Source organism: Carcharhinus amblyrhynchos, chromosome 20 (genome assembly GCF_965287045.1).
Source record: "Carcharhinus amblyrhynchos chromosome 20, sCarAmb.v2.hapA, whole genome shotgun sequence".
Classification (NCBI taxonomy): domain Eukaryota; kingdom Metazoa; phylum Chordata; class Chondrichthyes; order Carcharhiniformes; family Carcharhinidae; genus Carcharhinus; species Carcharhinus amblyrhynchos.
The window spans coordinates 36878620-36896496 of record NC_137343.1 but is presented as its reverse complement, the minus strand read 5'-3'; the positions used below and the strand labels follow the sequence as shown (position 1 = coordinate 36896496).

Below are 17877 nucleotides of genomic sequence, written 5' to 3'. Positions count from 1 at the left end.
TCTGAATTTGCGGTAGGAAAGACAGCAGCTGGGATTTTCTGGTCCCGCCCGAGGAGACGCAGCAGGCCAGCCAAAAGTCCACTAACTTTCAGTGGGACCAGAGTGACTGGCGGAGCTGGAAAATCCTAGCCAGCGCGCCTAATTTATTTACGTGGAAACTGGAACCGCAGCTACCAACGCAGCACATGCGCAGTCAAACACATAAATCAGGAATTTGCTGTATGAGATGCCTTGGTCCTTCCAAAGCTGTACAATGTCAACAGAATCGCCATTAAAATACACTGAACAACAGGCTATTGCTTTGTTTATTCGATGTGTTGGCCGGAATTCTTCAGTCTCACACTGCCCACTACTGCTGCCAGTGAGAATGGAAAATTTGGCACTCAGTCAAATCTCCATTCAAAACAGCAGGACTGGATAATCCCAGTCATGGGCAAGATGGGGGAATACTAACCATACAAACTAAACGTGCCGGAAAAGTTTAAAACTTGCCCATTTGGTCTGAGTACTCACTTTACACTGTGATAATTCTTAATTATTGCCAAATAGCCACTCTGATTTTGAAAATTAACTTTTTTTAAAATGTGTGGTGGCTCATTCTTCCAGATTTGTAATATTGTTGTAAATAACTAAAATTGATTCTGTCATGTTACTTTTATTACTTTCTCTTAATCTCTCTTTATTCCATCTCTTTATTTCTCTTTTCGCATCTGATGACATTTTTCATGAATGATTCTATGATATGATTGATTAAGGACATCCAGCTGCTTTCCTCATTCATATAGGTCTCAACTGCACTGTCAAAGACATTACATTTTGTTTTATTCTGACAGGAACTTCCAGTGTAGTCACCCACAGAAAGTTGGGCAAGTTTGAGTGTAATAAAGGGGGCTACAGACTGCAAAGTCTAGCCTAAAGCTTTTGACTTAATGGACTGATCAAAATGAAAATACTCTCCTCTCACCTAAAAATGCTGCCAATCATAGAATAACATAGCACAGATCGTGACCATGTGGCTCAACACGTCTGTGTTGACTCTTTTGTGAAAGAGCAATCCAATTAATCCCACGCCTTCATTTTAATTAGCTAATTCTAATTCCCTTTTGAAATATACTATTGAATGTGTATCCACCAGTCTATCAGGCTGAACAGTCCAAATTTTCCAACAAGAGGAAATCAAACCATCTCCCCTTGATATTCAATGTCATTACCGTTGCTGAATACCCCACTATCAACATCCAGTGTGTTACTACTGACCAGAAACTGAACTGGACTAGACATGTAAATACTGTGGTTTCAAGAGCAGGTCGGAGGCAATTAATTCTGCAGACAGTAGCTCACGTCCTGACTCCTGAAAGCCTATCTAGAAGACACAAGTCAGGGGTGTGCTGGAATACTGTACACTGGATGAATGCAACTCAAACCACACTTGAGAAATTTGACACCATCCAGGACAAAGCAACCCACTTTATTGGCACCCTATCTACTAGCTTCACTTCCTCCACCACCGATTTACAGTGGCAGCAGAGATACACACAAGCAATTCGCAAAAGTTCCTTCGATGGTACCTTCCACTGCCACCTAGAAGGTCAAGGGCAGCAGACAAATGGGGACTCCAACACCTCCAAGCCTCACAGCATCCTGAATTGGAAATATAGCCTAGTTCTTTCACTGCCACTAGGTCAAAACTCTGGAAGTCCCTCCCTAACCATACTTGGGTGTACCTACACCACATGGGCTGCAATGGTTCAAGAAGGCACTCACTTCCATCCCTTTGAGGGCAATTAGAAAGGGGCAGTAAATGTTGGCCAAGCTGGCGATGCCCATATCATGAATGAATTTTAAAAAATCTATTCTGGACAAAAAGGTTTTTCCTGAAGTCATTGCTTGTTCTTTTGGCAATCACTTTAAACCTTTGCCCTCTGGGTATTTCATAGAATTTCACAGAAGCCCTACAGTGCAGACTCGGCCATATGGCCTATCATGTCCTCACTGACCCCAATGCCACCCAGGCCCCATTCCCAAATGCATTTATCCTAGCTAGTCCCCCTGATACTAAGGGGCAATTTAGCATGGCCAATCAACCTGACCTGCATATCTTTGGACTGAGAGGGGAAACCAGAGCACCCTGAGGAAAACCACGCAGACAGGGGGAGAATGTGCAAACTCCACACAGTCACCCAAACCGGGAATCAAGCCCAGGTGCCTGGCGCTATAAGGCATCAGGGCTAATCACTGACCACTGTGCATACTGACAAATAATAATATTTAAAATATTTTAGCAAATATCAAAACATGGTAACTTATCAAATTTATAATTCACCCTTAATTAAATTATTGGTGCTCATACAAATATTGAAGTTTCAAAAGCAAATGAAATTGTTTTTAAACTAAGAACAATTTGGAGACCGAAATTTCTTACATTAATGGGGATTAAATTCACCTAGGGCACAGAACAAGCTGTATAGTCCGCCCAATATTCAGTTTCACTGCTTTCATGTGTGTATAACAGGTGGCTCTAAATGGAACAGCCCATCTTGCATTCTCAGCCAAGTGTTACTCCCCGATATGTTCTGTTCCTATTATACAACATACCATGTTCAAACTTCACACTGCCAGTTTTATACAGGTAATGTGGTAGAAACAGCATGCATATTTTTAAAATCATCCATAAAATTCAGCATTAAAGAGTAATTATTTATATTGGTGTAATGAATTGGTGACTCATGGGTATAAACTGGATTTTGATTAATCTTCAGTAGTAGGAGGTACTCTTTTGCCTATTAGAAACAACTTAAATGGCTACTGATTGGTACAGATCATATGAAAAAAAACGATGAAAAGCAGAAATAGCAACAGAAAACACTGGAATGGCACAAAAGGTTGACCAGCATCAGCACCTGAAAGTCGATAAACAAAACTTAAAATTTTGCATCTAACACTTCAAGCTAAATTGACAAGTTTAGATTGGTGGATAATGAAGTCAGTTCCCTCAGATGATGGTTCTCCAGCCTTATGAAGCCAAATCTGATAAAGGATCACATCACACTCATCTATCTTTCTGCCTCAGGCAATGTTCAACCTGCCATGTATTTAAAATTAAAGTTTATTTATTAGAGTCACAGGTAGGCTGATATTAACACTGCAATGAAGTTACCACACTCAGGCGCCTGCTCAGGTACACTGAGGAAGAATTTAGCATGGCCAATGCACCTAACCAGCATGTCTTTCGGATTGTGGGAGGAAACCAAGCAACTGAAGGTAACACATGCCAATTGAACCTGGGTCCTTGGTGCCATGAGGTATCAGTGCTACCCTGTCAGAACTGCAAAGTTAAAAGGCTTGATTTTCGACTACCTGGTTGCTATTTTCCTGAATCCAATGAGGGAAATAATTGATGCAACTTACATTAAGAGCAAAGAAGAAAGAACAGTACAGTACAGGGACAGGCCCTTCTGCCCACCAAGCCTGTGCTGACACATGCTGCTTTACTAGACTAAAGACCTTTTGCCTTGATGAGCTCCATATTCCTCATTCCCTGCCTATTTACGTATGTCAAGATGCCTCTTAAACATTGCGATTGTATTTGCTTTTACCACCTTCTCTGGCAGCGTACTCTGGGCACTTACCACACTGTAGGCAATTCAGCCCCTCATGCCTGCTCTGCCATTCAATATGATCATGGCTGTTTTATTCATGTTTTATTCATTCATGGGGCATGGACACCACTGGCTGGGCCCAGCATTCATTGTCCATCCCCAGTTGCCCGAGGACAGTTAAGAGTCAACTACATTGCTGTGGCTCTGGAGTCACATGCAGGCCAGTCCAGGTAAGGACGGCAGATTTCCTTCCCTAAAGGATATTAATCAACCAGGTGGGTTTTTGCAACAATCAACAATGGTTTCACAGCCATCAGTAAATTCTTAATTCCAGATTTGTTTTATTGAATTCAAATTCCACAAACTATCTAAGCCAATGAATTACTCCTAACCCCCTTGTGTATTAACCTTTTGTGTGGAACCTTATCAAATGCCTTCTGGAAATCCAGATATGCCAGATCTACAGGATCCCCATTATCCACTTGGTTTGCTACATCTTCAAAGAACTCTAGCAAATTAGTCAAACATTATTTACTCTTCACAATACCATGCTGACTCTGATGGATTATATTCTAACTTTCTAAATGTCCTTTTATTACTTCCTTAATGATGGATTCTAACAATTCCCAGCAACATATGTTAATCTAACTGGTCTATAGTTTCCTACTTTCTGCCTCCCTCCCTTTCTGAATAAGGGCATTACATTAGTACTTTTCCAATTCATTGGAACCTTTCCTGCTTCCAAGGAATTTTGGAATGTCATTACCAATGGATCCACTATCTCCAATGCCACTTACTTTAAAACCATAAGATGGAGGCCACCAGGCCCTGGGGATTTGTCTACCTTCAATCCCAATAGTTTGTTCAGCATTTCTTCCCCATTGATGATGTTTGTTCCAAGTTCCTCCTTTTCTATCACCTCTATATTACCTGTTACTATTGGGATGGTATTAGTGTCCTCCACCATGAAAACTGAGGCAAAATTCTGATTTATCCACTATTTCTGTGTTCCCCACAATTAATTTCCTAATCTCATCCTCCAAGTGTCCAAATTCACTTCAGCCACTCTCTTTGCTTTAAAATACAAAGCAATGCAGTTACTGTGAAAATTCCCTTGTCGCCACACTCTGGCACCTGTTCTGGTACATTGAGGGAGAATTTAACATGGTCAATGCACCAAGCCAGCACGTCTTTCGGACTGTGGGAGGAAACCCACGCAAACACGGGAAGAACGTGCTGATTCCACACAGACAGTGACTCAAGCTGGGAATCGAACCCGGGTCTCTGGCATTGTGAGGCAGCAGTGCTACCCACTGAGCTCATAATTTAACTTTGCTATTTTTATTACTTTTTTAGTAACCTTTTATTGACATTTCCTAATCTTCCACCCTGCCACTGGCCTTTGCAATATACTAGTCTCAAAATGTGAAAATTCCGCCCTTATATTACAAACATTACATGAAATAGCACACAATAAGAAGGAAAGCAGATCTAATGTGCAGCTTGAACACTTTGAAATGTTGGTTCTGACAATGTTAGAAATGTAAGTCCCTTTCAGAGTAAGCTCGGACTAGCTTCAGAACGAGTTGACAGCAGGTGATGCTCTTTAAATCTTTATCCATGAGTTGGGATTTTTCCCCAGTGAGGGATGCTTCTGGACAGGGAGAGGATCCAGAAGGAAAGAGTGGAAATTCGAATTTGTAGTGAGCTGTAATATCACAATAAAGTATTTGTGAATCACGGAATGTCTTCTCCTCCCTGATTCAGTAAATGGATATCCACCTGTTAAACAGATTGGACTATTGTTTTGTTCTGGAATAGATACAATGTACTAATGAAATCATGTTAAAAATGAAGCTAGTGCTATCTGGCAGTTATTTAAGGAGATAGCTCTCTGAATGATGGGCTGCTGAATCTTGCTGTTGAGCAGCTGGTCTGTATTTGAACAAAAATTTTCAAAAAGGCCCTCCTCATTAATATCCACCTGTTTTTCTGATTCAGGGAGATGTCTAAGATCCCTGATTGGAAGAAGGCTAAAGAGTTCTGGTGTGCTGGCCATTATTCTTCTTAAAAACAAAAAAAAACTAAAAAGCAGAGTGATTACAGCAATTGCTGTATTTGGGTAGTTTTGGTTGTCACCTTTGCTTGAAAATAAGTGTCTGCAACTTCGGAACAATTGACTGCACTGGAAGCATTTGGTTTGTTTTTAGATGTGATTAAAGGCACTATGCAAATGCATGCTTTCTAATTCAGTCTCAGTGTAATACGACACTGCAAGCAGGCTGTGTGCCAATTATCAGTGATTATTTTATAAAGGTGTTAATGTCTGTGTAAAAATTACTTGTGGGTGCGCTGAATTTGCAGCGTTGTTGGCAAAGTGTTTAAAACGTTTAGGCTGTGAAATGTGGCTCCCATAAGCAACTGGTTTTCCAGCACTGCAAATGCTGTTTTACCTCCAAAATGGTATCCATGGTGTACAAACATACAGCTGATGCTAGCCAGGCTGATCACCATTTTGGTGAAGGCATTTGTGAGAATACAGGATGTGTCTGCTGGAAGAATGTGACAGGCAGATTAAGATATCAGTCAATGTTTGAAGCTGATTTGATGTGAGTGCTGCCATTTTGGAGTCCAATGCTCCAATTAGCGCCCTCTCTTAACCTCATGAGTTCACCAGCAGGAAGGATGCCAATGGATCATCAATTACTTCCAGATGAGTTGCCAATTGACTCTGACTGCTAATTGCTGCAACTGTAGAAGAGGTTGGTAGTTTCCAGAGTTGTTTAAAGTTGACTTCAAGGAATCCGCATAAGCTACTTGTACCCAGCTATTGGCACATTCTCCATCCATCGTATTGTCCCTCAGGCACTGCCAATCTCAGTGTCCTTTTGGTTACAGTACAGAAGTAAAAGCCAACTCAAAATATGAAGATAAAAACTAGGAGCAGGAGTAGGCCATTTAGCCCTTCAAGTCTGTCCCACTATTTAATAAGATCATGGCTGATTTGACTAAATTCAAATCTGCATCCTGCCCATCCTGATAACCTATTACCCACATACTTACCAAGAATCTATCCACCCCTGACTTTAAAATATTCAAAGACTCTGCTTCCACCAACTTTTCAGGAAGACAGTTCAAAATACACACAACCCTCTGTGAAAGGATTTCATCTCAGTTGTTTTAAATGGACAATCCCTTATTTTTAAGCAGTAACCCTTAGTTCTAGATTCTCCCATGAGAGGAAACATCCTTTCCACATCTAGCCTGTCAAGACTCCTGAGGATCATATACGTTTCAATAAAGTTGCTTCTTTAAACTCCTGTCCAATCTTTTTCCTAAGACAGCCCACCCATTCGGCTATTAGTCTGGTAAACCTTCTCTGAACTGCAGCTAAATCTGGGCTGGCTGGCTAACAGTAAAACATGGGTACTGGTGCAATGATAGAGGTGAGAGGATGAATACAGTATTCCTGAGAGGGGGCAGCAGGCTCGTGCTCCACAATGTCACTATCACTTGTCCCCAGCAATGCATCAGCAATCCTGATAATGTGTGCGAGGGCATACCGCTAAAATGTGGTGACACCCTGCAAGCAGCTTTGAGCAGCATTATCCACAGCTTTAATGGCAGCAATCTGAGCTAATAGTGTAGCACCCAGACAATGGAAGCTGAGGTCATCGGATGCTATACCATGGATCGGTCCATGACTGCGCTAATGGAAATGGTACCATCTCAACGCTAGAAAGGATGGGGTCCAGACACGAAACAGTTTTTGCCAGGCTCCTCCATGCTCCTTGACAGTAGCAGAGAGATCACTCACAGGCTTGCCAAAGCACCAAGAATTTAATTGAGCTGCCCCATCAAAGTCTTCATATAAAATCTCAACAGTAGAACTTGTGTGTGACTTTGAAATTCAGTGAGTCGACTCCTAGGCCACCCCCACTGTTCCCTGCCTGGGTAGCAGGCCATATACATCTGGTCTCTTGCCACATGCGTATTCTGCCTCTAAGGTATCGCTCAAAAGATACACAGAGTCGCTATTTGAATTGGTGACTACCAGGGTGAGAGCGCATGATAGTGTTTCTACTTCACCAGTCTCTTTCTTCTTTTCCACCACATGCTCTCCCACCACTGCCTAACTGGGTGGCAGTTCTTGGGTATTTGAAAGGAGAAAGGCACAAAGGAGGATTGTGGTGAAAGGGGAAGGGAAAGCAAGCGGTGTGTGCTTACACTATCCATAACTTGTAAATCAGAAGAGTGTGTGATGAGAGAAAGGAAGTATGAGGAGGAGGATTAGGTACAAGAACGCAATCATTTTCAATGATTTCAACTTTGTCACTGTCTACAGCTTCAATCACTGTATCGTTCACTGGGGTGAAGGCCTATAGCTGTGTCTGTACCCCATTGAGATAGGTGAGGTGCTGTTGCCTGAAGTTAGATGCCACCTTGTTCCACGAGAGAGAGAGATGTGTGTCATTAAAGTGCTGCAATGTGTTTGTGCAATGAGTATTTTTATAATTGAATTTCCGACAGTGTAAAACTCTTTAATGAGAGGTGAGGCTTGGCCAGATTCAGCCTCTAATCCCTGATCCCCCTGCCCATGACAGGCTTCCTGATGGCCGGACTTGGTCTCTGATCCCCAATGCCATCATTCGCCCCCAACCCTCCCATACAGTGATACTCCCAAACTCCGTCTGCCTTTATCTCCAACTGGTCCTGTCCAATCTGGACAGTGCCAGGGTGCCAGGCTGGCACTGCACAAGGATCACCCTTCCAATCTCCAGGGGCCCTCAATGGTCTGTGATCCCACCAGTAAAGCTATCATGCGTGATCCCCATTGATATGGACCATACATGATCCTGACCAGTGTGGACCTCCACCGGTGGGAGCAGAAAACTTTTAACGAGCCTGGGATATTGAGTCCTGGACTTGTTAAGTAGGTTGAAATCAGCATGTGAATATTGTAATCAGCCTTGCACTGTTCCCTGGCACGAGACAGATTATGTCCAAAAAAATGGACCAGGAAGATCGCAACCTTCGAATCCTGTTTTCTCCCCCCCGCTGACATTTCCCAACCCACTGCAGTACTTAAGCAGCGCAATGGGTTGGGAAAATTGCTCCCATTGTTACAGGTAAACAGACTAAAAAGTAAAGTATTTGCCTACCTTTAGTGGTGGTGTAGGTAATAAGGCTACAAAATCAAACTGGGCTCAAAACCACGGTGGGATTACTTGCATCTGTTTCTTCTGATGCAGATGTGGTTGCCCCACGAATATCACTGTTTACTCCATTGAAAGTAGTATCCAATTTATGGGTTGCTTGGACCAAAGCCTTCAGTGGAAGTTTGAAAATTATAACATATAGGAGCAGAATTAGGCCATTTGGCCCATCGTGTCTGCGCTGCCATTCTATCATGGCTGATATGCTCTTCATCCCCATTCTCCTGCCCTCTCCCCATAACCCTTCAACCTATTACCAATTAAAAATCTGCCTAACTCCTCCTTAAATTTACTCACTGACCGAGCATCCACCACACTTTGGCGTAGGGAATTCCACAGATTCACAACCCTTTGGGAGAAGTAGTTTGTCCTCAACTCTGTTTTAAATTTGCTCCCTCTTTATCCAAAGACTATGACTTCTCGTCCTAGAATACTCCACAATAGGAAGCATCCACTTTACCCATGTCTTTTATCATCTTGTATACTGGTAAGTGGAGATACCAGCAACAGTAATATTCTTCATGATGAAAGGAAAAATCTGCAACCGTAGTAAATCTGAAATAAAAATACAAAACGATTGGTGTTTCTAGCAGGTGCCTCTATGTAAAGAGAAGAAATAGGATCATTTGGGATGTCAACTGTTGGTCAAAACTGGCAAAATGGTGGCTGAGATTGATCTGATAATTGCTCTGGGTACCAACAGGCAATGTATTGTCACAATCCGAAACAACAAGCATAATGTACAGAAAATGTCATTAGAATTGCACAATCATTCCCTTCCCTTGACATTCAGGCTACAAAGTCGAACTGGGCTCAAAACCACTGTGGGATTACTTGCATCTGTTTCTTCCGATGCAGAAACCTATGAATGTGAATACTGACACAGGTAGCATGTGCTAATGTTCGGTGTGCAATTGAAAAGTGGCATCCCTGAACAGGGGCCTCAAATGGGCAAGAGTCTGCACAACTTAAAGCCAGCCTGCACTAGTTAAAGGCAGATGCATTATGGCTGGAGAAAGTGCACAAAGTTATTCTGAAACAGACTTTGACACAGGGAACAGTAATGGCAATACGTGGCAGAGTGGGCTTCAAAGATACTCCAACAATGTGCAGGAGGCAGGAAATGGAGAGGAGAGGTGTTACCTGTGTAAAAGAGCCCAGGAGCATCTCCAGACAAACTTTGTGAAGATAATGGGACCAAATAACCATGGCACTCAGTGCAAGAGTCTGGCCTCAAGGACATGGATCCAGTGCTGCGATACACAGGTGGCCAAGATCAGTAAATGTATGCTCAAAGGCTACATCTAGGAGGCTTTGTGGGTGCAGTGGGTAGCATCCCGATCTCTTAGCCAGAAGCTTTCCACTTCAGGACTTGAGGGCCACAGGTGGCCAAACAGGATGGTTATCAACTTGTAAATCCTTCCAATATGCCCACAGCAGATGGTAAGAGTGGGTGTGTCTCCTGGTCAGCCAGAACCATGTGGTAGCTGCATAACAACATCCTCCCCATGTTAAAGGACTCCACTCGTAGGTTCTTGCCATTGGCTGTATTTCGTGGCAAATGCCTTCCTCACTTCAAGAGACTGCAAGAAGAAAAAATGTCAACTGCACTGCTAGCCTCACATTCTGCTTAATACACCATGCACCATCTACTCACCAGCAATATCCAGCAGTCACAACTTACCTATACCGTTGATAGCTTTGGACATGTATCCAGCTATTATTTTCTGCTCCTTCAAAACAAAACTGATTAACTTGTTTCAGGTTTATGTTTCCAACTTCTACTTCACAGATGATGTTTCTTTCTGTTCCTCACAGTAATTAGTATTTTACATAGGGGATCTGAATTTCCATCTAGCAGTTATATTTATTAGATCTTTTTCCTCTGCGCCTCTCTTCATAAATGCAGATAAATAACTACAGATTCAAACCCTGTTAACAATAGATCTCTCAACCAAAGCCTTCAGTGGGACAAAGCTTCTTCATGATGAAAGGAAAAATCTGCAAACATTGAGTTTTCCCTCTCTTTCAGTTCTGGCGGATTCAAACAGACTCAAAACATTAACTCTGTTTTCTCTCCCTACGGATGCTGCCAGATATGCTGGGTTTTTCCAGCATTCTCCATTCTTGTTTCAGATTTCAGTATTGGCAGTATTTTGCTTATATTAGATGGTGGTTTTCAAAGGAATTTAGGTGACCAGGACTGCACACAATATTCCATCTGTGGTCTAACCAATGTTTTATGACTAAACAAATGATAAGGGTAGCACAGTTGATGTGGTTTACATGGATTTCAGTGAGGCCTTTGATAAGATCCCACATGGAAGGCTGGTCCAACAGGTTAGAGCCCATAAGATCCATGGCAAGTTGGCAAATTGGCTCGTTAACAAGAGACAAAGTGTGATGGTGGAGTGTTGCTTTTGTGATTGGAGGCCTGTGAGCAGTGGTGTACCACAGAGTTCAAAAAACTCAATTAGTTAGACAGGATCTCCCACCAACAAATCCATGCTGACTATCCCTGATCAATCTCTGCCTTTTCAAGTGTTGATTAATCCTGTTCCTCAGAATTCTTTCCAATAAATTTCCCTGCCATTGACATTAGATAAATGGCCTGTGATTACCTTGCCTATCCTGGTGCCCTTCTTGAATGAAAGTACCATATTAGCTATCCTCCAGTCATCTGGCACTTCACCAGCGGAGATCAGCAAGATTTAAATATCAATGTCAGGGCTCTTCTCTTGCTTCCCATTGCAGCCTGGGATACATCTCATCTGGCCCTGGGGATCTATGCACCTTTATACTCACATTCAATACCTCCTCCTTATTAATCTTAACATGCTCCAGAACTTCCCCATCCTAACTGAAATTTCCAGCTTGTGATGCTAGTGTACCTTTAAGAGATTTCTTTTAAAAAAATCATGTTCTCCCAGCTCATAGCTTCAGCTAATGTTACTGAGCTCTCTGGAGGAGTCCTCTTATTGCTCCTTGAGTGGCTTAAATGGGGTTTGTTTATGTTTACTCTGGGATTAGTTTTATGGCCCTGCATTGTTGGGAGAAAAAGTCATAGGTTCTGGACAGGGTTTTTTTTCCCTTCCTAGGGAGCTCAAGGTTTTTTTTCATGTTTGAGTTTAGTTTTTAGAAGGTACAGCAAGCTGAAAAGAAGTTTGTGTGTGTGTGTGTGTGTGTGTCTCTCTCTCTCCGCCCCCCCCCCCCATGGTTTTGGAAATTCTGTTGTTAGCTAGAAGCAAGATTTCCTGAAAGAGCAGAAAATCTGCTGTTGATGTATTGGCCAGAGTCTACCTGAGGTTCTGGGAAGCTATTCTGAGTTCAAACTGTCCTGGGTGTCTCAAAAGGACTACTAGAACTTACAAGACTGAGAGCTTTCAATTCTCCAACGAAAGGGCTAATTTCCAGTATCATGTGAGCAGACAACTTTGCTGTGTTGAACTTGTTTAAAGGCTTTTGTTTATGGGATTGGTTTGAATGGGACATCTTAGATATATTTGTTAAGGGTTGTACATTATGAACATAAGAACATAAGAAATAGGAGCAGGAGTAGGCCATCTAGCCCCTCGAGCCTGCCCCGCCATTCAATAAGATCATGCCTGATCTGAAGTGGCTCAGTTCCACTTTCCCGCTTTTCCCCCATAACCCTTAATTCCCTTGCCTACCAAAAACCTACCAAAAACCTATCTACCCGCATCTTAAATATATTTAGCGAGGTAGCCTCCACCACTTCAACGGGCAGAGAATTCCAGAGATTCACCACCCTTTGAGTGAAGAAGTCCCTCCTCAACTCTGTTCTAAACTGCACCCCCCTTACCTTAAGGCTGTGCCCTCTAGTCCTGCTGACCCTTCTGAGCGGGAAGAACCTCTCCACCTCTACCCTATCCATCCCCTTCAGCATCTTATATGTCTCAATAAGATCCCCCCTCATCCTTCTAAACTCCAACAAGTACAAGCCCAGTCTATTCAGCCTCTCCTCATAGCTCAACCCCCTCAACTCCGGTATCAGCCCAGTGAACCTCCTCTGCACTCCCTCCAAGGCCAAAATATCCTTGCGCAAGTGTGGCGACCAAAACTGCACACAGTACTCCAGCTGCAGCCTCACCAGTGCCCTGTACAGTTGCAGCAAGACCCCCCTACTTTTATATTCAATCCCCCTCGCTATGAAGGCCAGCATCCCATTTGCCTTCCTGACCACTTGCTGCACCTGTAGGCTGGGTTTTTGCGACTCATGCACAAGGACCCCCAGGTCCCTCTGCACCGTAGCATGCTGCAGCTTTTCGCCCTTTAAGTAGTAGTCCTTCCTACCATTATTCCTGCTAAAGTGGATAACCTCACACTTGCCAACATTGTATTCCATCTGCCAGGTCCTCGCTCACTCGCTCAGCCTATCTAGATCCCTCTGCAGACTTTCTACACCCTCCGCACAATTTGCTTTTCAACTTAACTTTGTGTCATCAGCAAATTTCAACACCTTACACTCAGCTCCCTCCTCCAGATCATCTATAAAAATGGTAAACAGCTGAGGCCCCAGCACCGATCCCTAGGGCACTCCACTAGTCACCAACCGCCAATCCAAATAGCACCCACTGACACCTACTCTCTGCCTCCTATTAGACAGCCAATCCTCTATCCACGCTAACACCTTACCCCTTACCCCCAACTCCATGCCCCCTAACCTTCTGTAACAACCTTTTGTGCGGCATTATCATGGTTGTTTTGTTTTTGTTTGGAATTGATGAAAGTTATTGCTAATTTTATTTCCGTATATGTTAACTACATTCTTAAATAAACTTTGTTTGATAAAAGCTCCCCGGTGGGTCATTTGAATCAAATACGAAGTGAAACGTACCGTGCTTATCCTAGCCAAATTCAAGATGCAAAACTTACAATCCAGGCAGACTCCATAAAACACTTGAGTTTCTGACCTTAACCATAACAAGCTGCATTGTCTTTCTCCTTAGTGAATACCAGATGGATAATATTCATTTAACACCTTGCCCATATCCTCTGACTCCATACACAGATTGTCCCCTTGGTTTCTAATGGGCTACACTCTTTCTCTGGCCATCCTCTTGTTCTTAATATACTTATGAAATGCCTTGGAACTTTCCTTATTTTATCCACTATTGATATTTCGTGGCCCCACTTTACCCTCCTAATTTCTTCTTTAAGCACCCCACCCCCCCACAATCTATATGCTCCTGAAGTGCCTCTCCCATTTTCAGTACCCTAAACCCACCAAATGCTTTCTTTTTTCTCTTTATCTAACCCTTGACATCCCTCTACATTCAGGATTCCCTGGACTTGGCACCCTTGCCCTTTGCACTTAGAGGAACACATTGGCCATGAACTCTCACTGGCTCACTACACTTGGAAAGCCTCCCACTTTCCATGTGTTGATTTCCTGCAAGCAGCTACCCATTCTTTGTTTGTCAAATCCTGTCTAATGATGTTGAAATCAGCCTTCCCTCAATTCAGACACTTGATTTCTATCATTATAACTATCATTATCCCTTTCTGTCATGACTTTGAAACTTGCAGAGCTTAGGTCAGAGTGATTGTGTTGTGAGTGGATTAAATTCAAGCCTTACATAAAGTCCATGATCATGTAATATTGGGAGTCCTCGTGGTAAATAACTGTGGAGTGAAAAAACAACTTTTGTCTTGGTAATACGTCTTCCCTCTTATCCTAAAGGTATTGACTCCTTTCAGTAGTATGGTTTTCTCAAGCTCACACATCATCCCTTATCTTGCCCATGTACGAGTCTTGATAATGAGTGTCAATGGAATATTCAAACTATGGCAACATTATCTTCCCTTGACATCAGACACATCATGCACTTTTGGAAGAAGCCATTGGATAACAATGATTAGATGGAAAATGAATTCCTCCCCTAATTCAAGGGCCAAGAGACATTTGTAGCATTTCAACTGTTGCCTGATTCGTTAGCACTGCAAAGGCCCGGGATCAAACGTACAATTGCCTGTTCTCTGCAACTCAAGTACTCACTATTGCTCTCCTCAACAGCGCAATATTCAACTTATTTTACAACTAGAAAATACTTAGATCATATTTCCTTCATCTTTAGAAGTGTTAGAAGCTAGACTCATTTCATTTTCTTACAAGGAAATCTTTTCTTTCTCAATAATGAGGCCTTCTGTGTCCTTCTGGTCAGATCAAAGCAGGTTTTTACTATAATTAGGGCAGAAATAAAACAAAACCCACAATGGTTTCTAGCTTATCCTGGTGATTTCTTTTCTGAAGATGCCTAATAAATTCTCTGTTCAAAAAGCTTCCGTATTTCTTTGAACATAAAGCAGAAGAATATTAAAGGCAATGTATTGCAACTGCAATTACGGAGCTGGATTTTGTTGGAGAGGCAGCGGCCTTGATGATGGGTTAGAAATCTGGGAGTGATTCACATCGCCAGTTTGGGTGGCCCTGGCCGGATTTCAAGATCCAAAGTCAGCTAAGTGTTGCTGTTGGAGTTGCTGTCCCTTTAAGGGATTAGATTCTGCCTCCTCTTCAGCCCCAGCAGTGCCGCCAGAAGTAGTGGTAACTCACATGACCAGGGTTTCTCAAAATGGGGTCACAACCCACGTGTGGATCATGGGGATGCTGAAAATGGATTGCCAGTTATCCTGTTTAAATGAAAATGAGATGTACTGCGGCCCTGTTCAAAACAATGTGGGATGCTCTGTGATCCTGATTTTAAAAAAAGTGAAATGTTCTATAATCTTAATCAAAATATCGTGAGATGTGCTGTGATCCTGTTCAGAAGAAAACGGGATGTTCTGTTTATCATGCGCATTTTGTAGAAGATGGCATTACAATGAGGATCTTGCAAATCAAACGCTGACATAGTCAGCGTGATGTGGGTATGCCGGCGTTGGACTGGCGTAAACACAGTAAAAAGTCTGACAACACCAGGTTTTAGTCCAACCTATTTATTTGATAATATACTCACAAGCTTTCGAGGGGACTGCCTCTTCGTCAGGTGAATGGAGAGTTCTGGCCTCAGACAGAGCATATAAAGCACAGACAGTCTACAGATTACTGATTACAATGCAAATCTTTATACCTAACCTGCTGTTCAAGACCTGAAGTGGCTGATAATGTGAGTGGAAGGAGCACTGATCACAGTTTAAAGAGATGTGTATTGTCTCCAGACAGTACAGTAAGTGAGGTTTTGCAAACCCAGGCAAGTCACGGGGGTTACAGATAGTGCGACATGAACCCAAGATCCCTGTTGAGACCGTCCTCATGTGTGCGGAACTTGGCTATCAGTCTCTGTTCAGCAACTCTGCGCCACTTCAGGTCTTGAACAGCAGGTTAGGTGTAAGGATTCGCATTTTAATCAGTAATCTCTAAACTGTCTGTGCTTTATATGCTCTGTCTGAGGCCAGAACTCTCCATTCACCTGACGAAGAGGCAGTCCCCTCGAAAGCTTGTGAGTATATTATCAAATAAATAGGTTGGACTAAAACCTGGTGTTGTCAGACTTTTTACTGTATAGTCAGCGTGACCAGAAAAAGCTTCATATTGCTTGATAAAATTCAACTTATGTGCACTTATATGGAAAGAAAAGGTAAAGTGATGTATTTCTAAATGTACAGTAAATCGCTTCTCGGCCTTTTGGCTAAGATCAAGTGTAGTATCGACATGCTGCACTTGGTTGAAGTCATTAGGTTACATTTCAGCTTCATTTGAAGCAATCTTTGAAAGCGGCATCTCGGTCTTTTGGCTAAGATGCAAATGAGATCAAGCCTTGGAGGAGGAGCTACACCTATTCCAATCAGCTAGGATCATGTAGATCAAGCCCAAGACAAGAGATGACAGCCCTGTCTTGTCAGCTTGGATCGGGAATGTCTCAACTTGTTGGGACTCTGAATTGGATTTAATTTGACTTGATTGGCTTGGAATAAAGTTTTTAAAAAAAAATCGCTTCTCGGCCTTTTGGCTAAGAACAAGCGTAGTATCGACATGCTGCACTTGGTTGAAGTCATTAGGTTACATTTTAGCTTCATTTGAAGCAATTTTTTAGAGCAGCATCTTGGCTTTTGGCTAAGATGCAAATGAGATCAAGCCTTGGAGGAGGAGCTATACCAACTCTTAAGCTTGGATCATGTAGATCAAGCCCAGGACAGGAAGTGAGAGCTCTGTCTTGTCAGCTTGGATCAGGAGTGTCCCAACTTGTTGGGACTCTGAATTGGATTTGATTTGATTGGATTGAATTGGAATAAAGTATTTAAAAAAAAAAATCCCATTTGTACTGCAACTTTAGCTGCAGTACTGCTGCCTGTCTGGGCAGTGGGTCAGTGGGTCATTTTGGGTCATTTGTCACAGTGGGCAGTGGGTCATTTTGAAAACATGGGTTGTCAGAACAAAAGTTTGAAAATCACTGTGCAAGACTGTACCCAGCAGTGAGATTCAGCAATTAGCACCAGCAGCTAACACCACATTCACAGCAAAGTAAGTGCAGTTGGCAATTGCCAGAGTCAGTTAGCTCTCAGGATGGGGAGAGGGTACGGGGCAAAAGGAGGGGAGAATGCCATGGGAGCAGCCATTGCTACGAGGGGACGCTACTCCATGCACCAAAGAACGTCCGATCAAGAGGGCCCTCATGCCAGTGGTGGCAGGAGGATGCCCTCAAGTGGCATAATTGGCTTCTGGCCCAGCTGGCCATCTTGCACCTTCCCAGCCAGTGGTAAATTGCCAAGGAGGCAGGAAGGTGACTGGCACTCAAACCCCTGCCCTTCCTTTTCCGACACATGCCTCCTATCCTGCTCCTGCAGGTTCCATAAAATTCAAACCATAAACTCTCTTAAGTTTGGTTTGTTTGACTCACCCAAGACTGCTAACACAGGTTAGGTGGATTGGCCATGCTAAATTGCCCTTCAGTGTCCAAAGATGTGTAGGATAAGGGGACTAGTGGTGTAAATATGTGGGTAATGGGGATTGGGCTTGGGTAATATGCTCTGCCAGAGTGTTGCTGCAGACTTGATGGGCCGAATGGTCTCCTTCTGCACTGTAGGGATTCTCTGATGATGAT

General features: G+C 42.9%; 1 protein-coding gene and 2 non-coding genes across 3 annotated transcripts in view; 2 read left to right on the top strand and 1 right to left on the bottom strand.

Moving 5' to 3' along the window:
- The window catches only part of ksr2 (kinase suppressor of ras 2), a 350091-nt gene that overhangs the window by 64347 nt on the left and 267867 nt on the right, over positions 1–17877 (bottom strand). The gene's annotated exons all lie outside the window — the stretch shown is intronic.
- On the top strand, positions 16445–16636 carry LOC145356207 (U2 spliceosomal RNA). The gene has a single exon (XR_013889077.1). It is a non-coding gene; the product is annotated as a U2 spliceosomal RNA (small nuclear RNA).
- Positions 16766–16961, top strand: LOC145356219 (U2 spliceosomal RNA). The gene has a single exon (XR_013889086.1). It is a non-coding gene; the product is annotated as a U2 spliceosomal RNA (small nuclear RNA).